Raw genomic sequence first — 6,000 nt, forward strand, 5'->3', positions numbered from 1 at the left:
AAAAGTCCATGAACGTTTCACTTTCTTCTATACGTATTTCCTCAAATTTGGTTGTGAGGATTTGGACTTTAAATTTCTTGACAATTGTTGTTCCCTCATGTGTCATTTCTAAAATATCTCAGGCTTGCTTTATAGTATCACAGGATATAATTCTTTTAAATTCATCCGGTGATAGTGCGCAAGTTATGGCATTTAAAGCCTTTGCATTGGCACTACTCTCATTTTTCTGAAGAGTGGTCCAAGTAAAATAAGGTGTTTCTTTCATTGATTTGGATCCATCGATACCAGTTACTTCAGTGGTATGAGGAGTTCATTTAGTCACTGTGGCTTACCACATGTTCTCATCCATGGATTTTAGAAAAATCCTCATTATGGCTTTCTAATATGCATAATTGGAGCCATCAAATGGTGGAGGCCTACTGACTGAGAGACTATCAAAATTTAACATCTCAAATAGCTCAGATCGATTAGCTCAGGAAATAAATCCAATAAGAATAATTAAAAGCAATATATTAGGCTCTGATACCACTTGAAAAGGCCGAGCTATATGTCCTAGAGGGGGGTGAATAGGACTGCCAAATTAAAAAAATAACAACAAAATTTAAATAAATTAAATACAGATAGTAATAGGCAATCCCACAATGCTGAATTTAAAGAAAACCTCAAATGAATGAGTATTGAGAGGTTGATACAGATGTTGTTCTAAGGACAACCTTACACCATAAAAACCAAGGGTTTATGGCAGGACAACTTTACTAGAATGGTTTGTGTATCAAAAACTCAAACTGATATAGAGGAATAAAGAAATAAATAGCAAGGAAGGAAATCTACACTATTACAACATTCTCCACACTTGCATAAAAGAAATTACAACATTCTCCACAATGTAAAAGGGAAAATTACAATCATCCACAAAAAGAAATAAACAATCAATCCACAAGACCATAAATTATAGTGGTTCGCTTGTGTGTACACCAACTGTTTAGAAAAATAGCCACACAACTACTCCACTCCCAATATCCTCACACAGTAGATATTAGCATTCACTATGAAATTAGGTTTTTCTAGGTTCACCTAAAACCCTCACAACTTTCAAGTGGGCTTACACAATTCAAAAACCTCACACTCTAAGTTTTCTGGATCACCTTAGACAAACCAAAATAGAGAGATTTTTCTGGCACAATCTCCATGAAACCAAAATACAGAAATTTCCAATAATGTAAACTACCTGGATATTCTCTTTTTGATGAAGCCCGGAAGAACCAAATCGGAATAGAATTTCAACGTAGAGTTCAATGTCTAAACTCACTTATGAAATGGTTCTAGGTTCTAAATTGATTTTAAATTAAATCAAATTGGGCTAGCTCTATTTGATTTTGATTCCAAGAAAAGGGCAAGTCTTAATCCCTTCTTCAAATATGATTGGAATAAAGAATACAAAACAAATATAATAAAGCTAAATTAAGATAATATTAAATAAGCACAATATAGCTTAAAAAGATGACTAACTTATCTCTCAGAGTGGCGTATTGATTTAGCTTGAATTAAATTACCAAACTCTGAAATTCATGCTCTATTTATAGGTGAAGAAATCACATTCACGACTAGTCGTAGGACCAACAGATTTTTGAAATTTTAAGCCCGATAAGAGAAAGTCATTCCACGATTGGTCGTAGGCCCTGCACGATCTATCGAGGGACCTCCACGAATGGTCATGACCTGTCCACAACTGGTCGTGTAGAACCAGATTTAGTTGCTGGACTTTGAGTCAAGGCTGCAGAACTGGTCAAGAACGAGTCGAGCACTGTTCACACGACCGGTCAAGCAATCTCCAGTACTGGTCGAGGCTTAACAAAAAATTCTGAAAATTTGTAACAAACTTAAGACTGGTTGAGAAATTTCTTGGACTGGTCGAGCTAGTGCCAGGACTAGTCGAATAGAGTCCAAGACTAATCGAGAAACAGTCTATTCACTTATAAAATGAGCCAATTGAATTATGTATTCAAAATGACCTACCCTATGGTCAATCTAGGGTCATTCATACCTTATACATGATGTATGAACATTGAAACTTCTTATTCTTTAGTTGATAGTCGCTCTTTGAAGTTCGCGAAGCTTGAGATCTTGTCATAGGATGAAGCTTGAAATTGAGTCTCTTGAATCTTGAACTTGAGTTTCAAAATCTATGAACGTTGTCTTGACTTATACGAAGCTTTAAAAATCTTGAACTCTTGAAGCTTGAAAGCTTAAATTCACAATTGATGATGTACATGAACATGAACAAGTAATCTTGCCATTGAAGATTTTGAACTAAAGACCCTTGTCCTTGAGAGATGCATAGTCTTCATTATGTAGATTTGCTACACAAGACACAAATTCCAAGAGAGGGTTTGACACTACAAAATTTGACAATTATAGGAGTTAGAAATCATAGCACTTACAAAAGCCCAATTATATGGGCTGACCCCATAGCCTCTAATTGTTCGCATAACCTCCTCTCCCGCTTGGGGCACAGCTTGATCGTAGCAAAATTGCCTAACGAACCTACTTTGATAGTAGGGTTCTCTTCAAAATTCCACCCCTTCTCACTTGAGCAAGCTATAAGAACGAATACAAAGGAAGAAAGTTCTCTCAATAGGCTCCAAACTGTCATTATCTTCAACTTCTTTGTCCTCGACTTAATGAGTCAAGTAGAAGGGAAAAAATCGTTGGATTTTGTATTCTCGATTTTATCAACTATCCATTCGTATGTCTTCTTCATCATCTTCTGTCTGAGGTAATACCACAAAGGAAGGCGTTCAGGGTGAACGTAAGCCTTCTCAGGGTCACTGTAAGTCTAGGGAAAGTATACTCCAAGCCAACCTGAGAAGTAGTGCCATGGAGTAAAAGAATTTGAAGCTCTAATTGATGCACTTAAGTAATGCACTAGAGCATTTCCAAAAGCTCTATACAATGAACATAAGACAGGAGGGGCTAAAGAATACTTCTTCTTACCTTCTGCTATGGCTCCTGTTGCTACAAATAGAGTTGGTCGAATGGAGTCTGACCATTTTGAACTGGGTAAAACAACCAAACTTAGTCAATACACTAAGAAAGTCATTAATTCAATTTCAACAGTGTAATTGGCTAGACCTCTTATCCTCCTGCGGGCAGCTTCCAATTCCAGTGAGTGGCTACCAGAAAACTTGAAAAGAGAAGAAATATGAGAAAAAGAAAGATGCATGAAAATGTGTTTGAAAGGAGAAGGGAAGAAATATTTTTTAAAAAAAACATTTACACAGAAATTGTGAGAAATGCGCAAGCCACTGGAGTGGCGATATTTTGTGAACATCATGGAAATGGGACATTTCACGAAAGAGTTCATAGTTGACGCAGAGATCGGAGGTGTTCTGCCTGGAGTGACATAAGTGAACTCTTCATTAGTAGGAATATATTTGTCCAAAAAAGAACCAGTGAGGCCTGCCATCCTGTGCAAATCCCATGAAGTAATGCTCACTTCGCCAACTAGGAGATGAAAGGAATTTATGGTGGAAGACCAATACTTCAAGAAGCCCTTATAGATCAGAGTGTCCTTGTGAAAGAAATCAGAGGTGGCTTCTATGGCTGCATATATATTCCGCAATGAGATTTTCCTTGTATTTTTGCAGAATTGCCTTGGTCCATGAATTATAGAACTGGCGCTAAACCAAGAGACCACGCGTCTTGAATTCATCTTTCTCCCACAAGGAATCACGGTCCCGAAAATGTTGCTAGATTGTTTTGAAATAGTGGGTGGGATATATAGAGTGAGGATTGTAGCACAACGTGAGAAAATGCATATACGATACTTGACCAGTTTTTTGAACTAGACATTTTTCTATGAGATAACCTTCGAGAATTCTCGGCTCTTTTATAACCCAGTTTACCACGTATCGGAGCCGATTTTGTGTCATATAATCAGATGGTTCACTCTGTATCATAGACATGTGACACTGAAGGTGCAAGGGGATGGTGATTATCTCGTCTTTATAAGGACTTCTGAACTTGATTGCATCTACTTGAGACTTCATCATGTCCCAAACATTTTGATAGCGCCTCTTATTGTGTTCACGAATTTTCTCTTGGAAGATTTTATCTTTATTCGTTCATTTCTTCTACTTTGAAATCGAGGGAGGAGGGGAGGATTCGATAGGAGCAGGATGGGAATTGTCTGTCCGAAAGTTAGAAGCAGTTTTTAGCCAATTCTCCCAATCGGACTCTTCACCCTCCGTGGGTGGTCCTTCTAACTCTCTCATCAAAACAGTAGTGTAGATGGAATTAGATAGGTGTTGGATTCAATCAGAGAAGTTAGTAATCGATGGGGTTGGTGCCTTGAAAAGAGAGGAGTAGCCTTTAGAAGTTCTAACTTTCTTTTGGGGATGAGTTTCAGGAAACCAAGGGTATGACGATTCAACGGCATGACGGTCTAGAGAAGTATGAGGCCTCTTGGAATGGACCATTAGAAGAGGAGAATTTAGTAGACGAATCAAAGAACTTGAAGGAAGTCTGAAATCTGCAAAGTCCAAAGTTGTGCGCAGGGGTACTCTTATGTGCAAAAACTGAGTTGTGCACAGCAAGTGGTTGTGGGTAAAGTTAGAGTTGTGCGCAGCAGGTGGTTGTGCGCAAAGTTAGAGTTGTGCTCAACAGGTGGTTGTGCGCAAGTTAAATTTGTGCATAAGCTAGTGTTGTGTGCAAGAATATGTTGTGGGCAAGAATAAGTTGTGCGCAAGAGAGAATGGAGCGCAAAGGAGGAGCATTGCGAAGTAGGAATGAATGAAATGAGGGCCTAGGTAGGTTTATATAGAGTTTTCCAGTCCAGGTTATGCGCAAGTACGCTTGTGCACAAACGCGGGTTGTGCACAAGATGCGTTGTGCGTGGATTTGAAATTGCACACAATAAGAAAAAATGCAAATTGAATAAAGTATTAAAGGTTGATCCCACATTTTCTTATTTTTTAGATAAAAATAAAAAATGCAGGATCAAGGGGGCATCTATTAAGGCATAAAAAAGATCAAGAAAGATAAAACAAGAAGAAATACTTCCTGAAAGAGGGTTATGCGGCACACAACAGAAGCATGCAATGAAGGGTTGTGTGCTGCACAAGGTGGTCTATGCATAAAGGGAATCAGCGCACAAGTGGGGTCAGCGCACAAGTAGGGTAGGCGCACAAAGGGGTGCCACATAACTGTGCTGGGCTCACAATGAATATGTTGAGGTGTTCACATGTGTGAAAGGCTATAAATACCCCATCATCCCTCTATAATGGATTCATTAGAGCAAGATTCAAATAGAGGAGAGAGATCTAGACTTCAGAAGAAAATTTAGGTATCGTCCGCACCCGTTGTGCGGAACAGGGCGGATGGGGCGCACAACCATTAGGAGTGCACAACGCCTATGTGCGCACAACCCTTCTGATGAATGATGGTTGTGAGCACACAACCTTCTTATTGGTGAACCGTTTTCCCCTATGGGCATACAATGGCTTCGTTCGTGTCAGGGATTTATTGATAATTAATCAGAGATCAAAGAAAACCTTAATTCAGATCGAAATATCAGAATACTTTCTTAAGAGCATGGAATTAATCAGAATAAACGTTATACCAGTACATCAATACCGCTACATTGAAGATCATGATACAATCAATATTGAACATTTAATATTTGTATTATGTTTATGTAAATGTTTTACTTTGGAATCAAAGGAGATAAAGGACGTAAATGGATTTAGAATGAATGAATATTGTGATTGTTCTCTTTATTCTTCTTTTGTTAACTACTGAGTAAAAACAAATTCCCCCAAATTGAACACATTTATTTCTTGTCGAAACAACGTGGATCAAGATGGAAAGTTTACCTTCAAGTACAAGTTCAAGATTCTACTAAAAATGCTAGTAGAAGATCAAGCTTCATCGACAAGTTCAACTCCTACTGATGAATCAACTAGTAGAACATCAAGCTCCTTTGAAAACTTCAAGTTTCTA

This window comes from Magnolia sinica, chromosome 19 (assembly GCF_029962835.1).
Source record: "Magnolia sinica isolate HGM2019 chromosome 19, MsV1, whole genome shotgun sequence".
In the NCBI taxonomy this organism is placed as follows: Eukaryota; Viridiplantae; Streptophyta; class Magnoliopsida; order Magnoliales; family Magnoliaceae; genus Magnolia; species Magnolia sinica.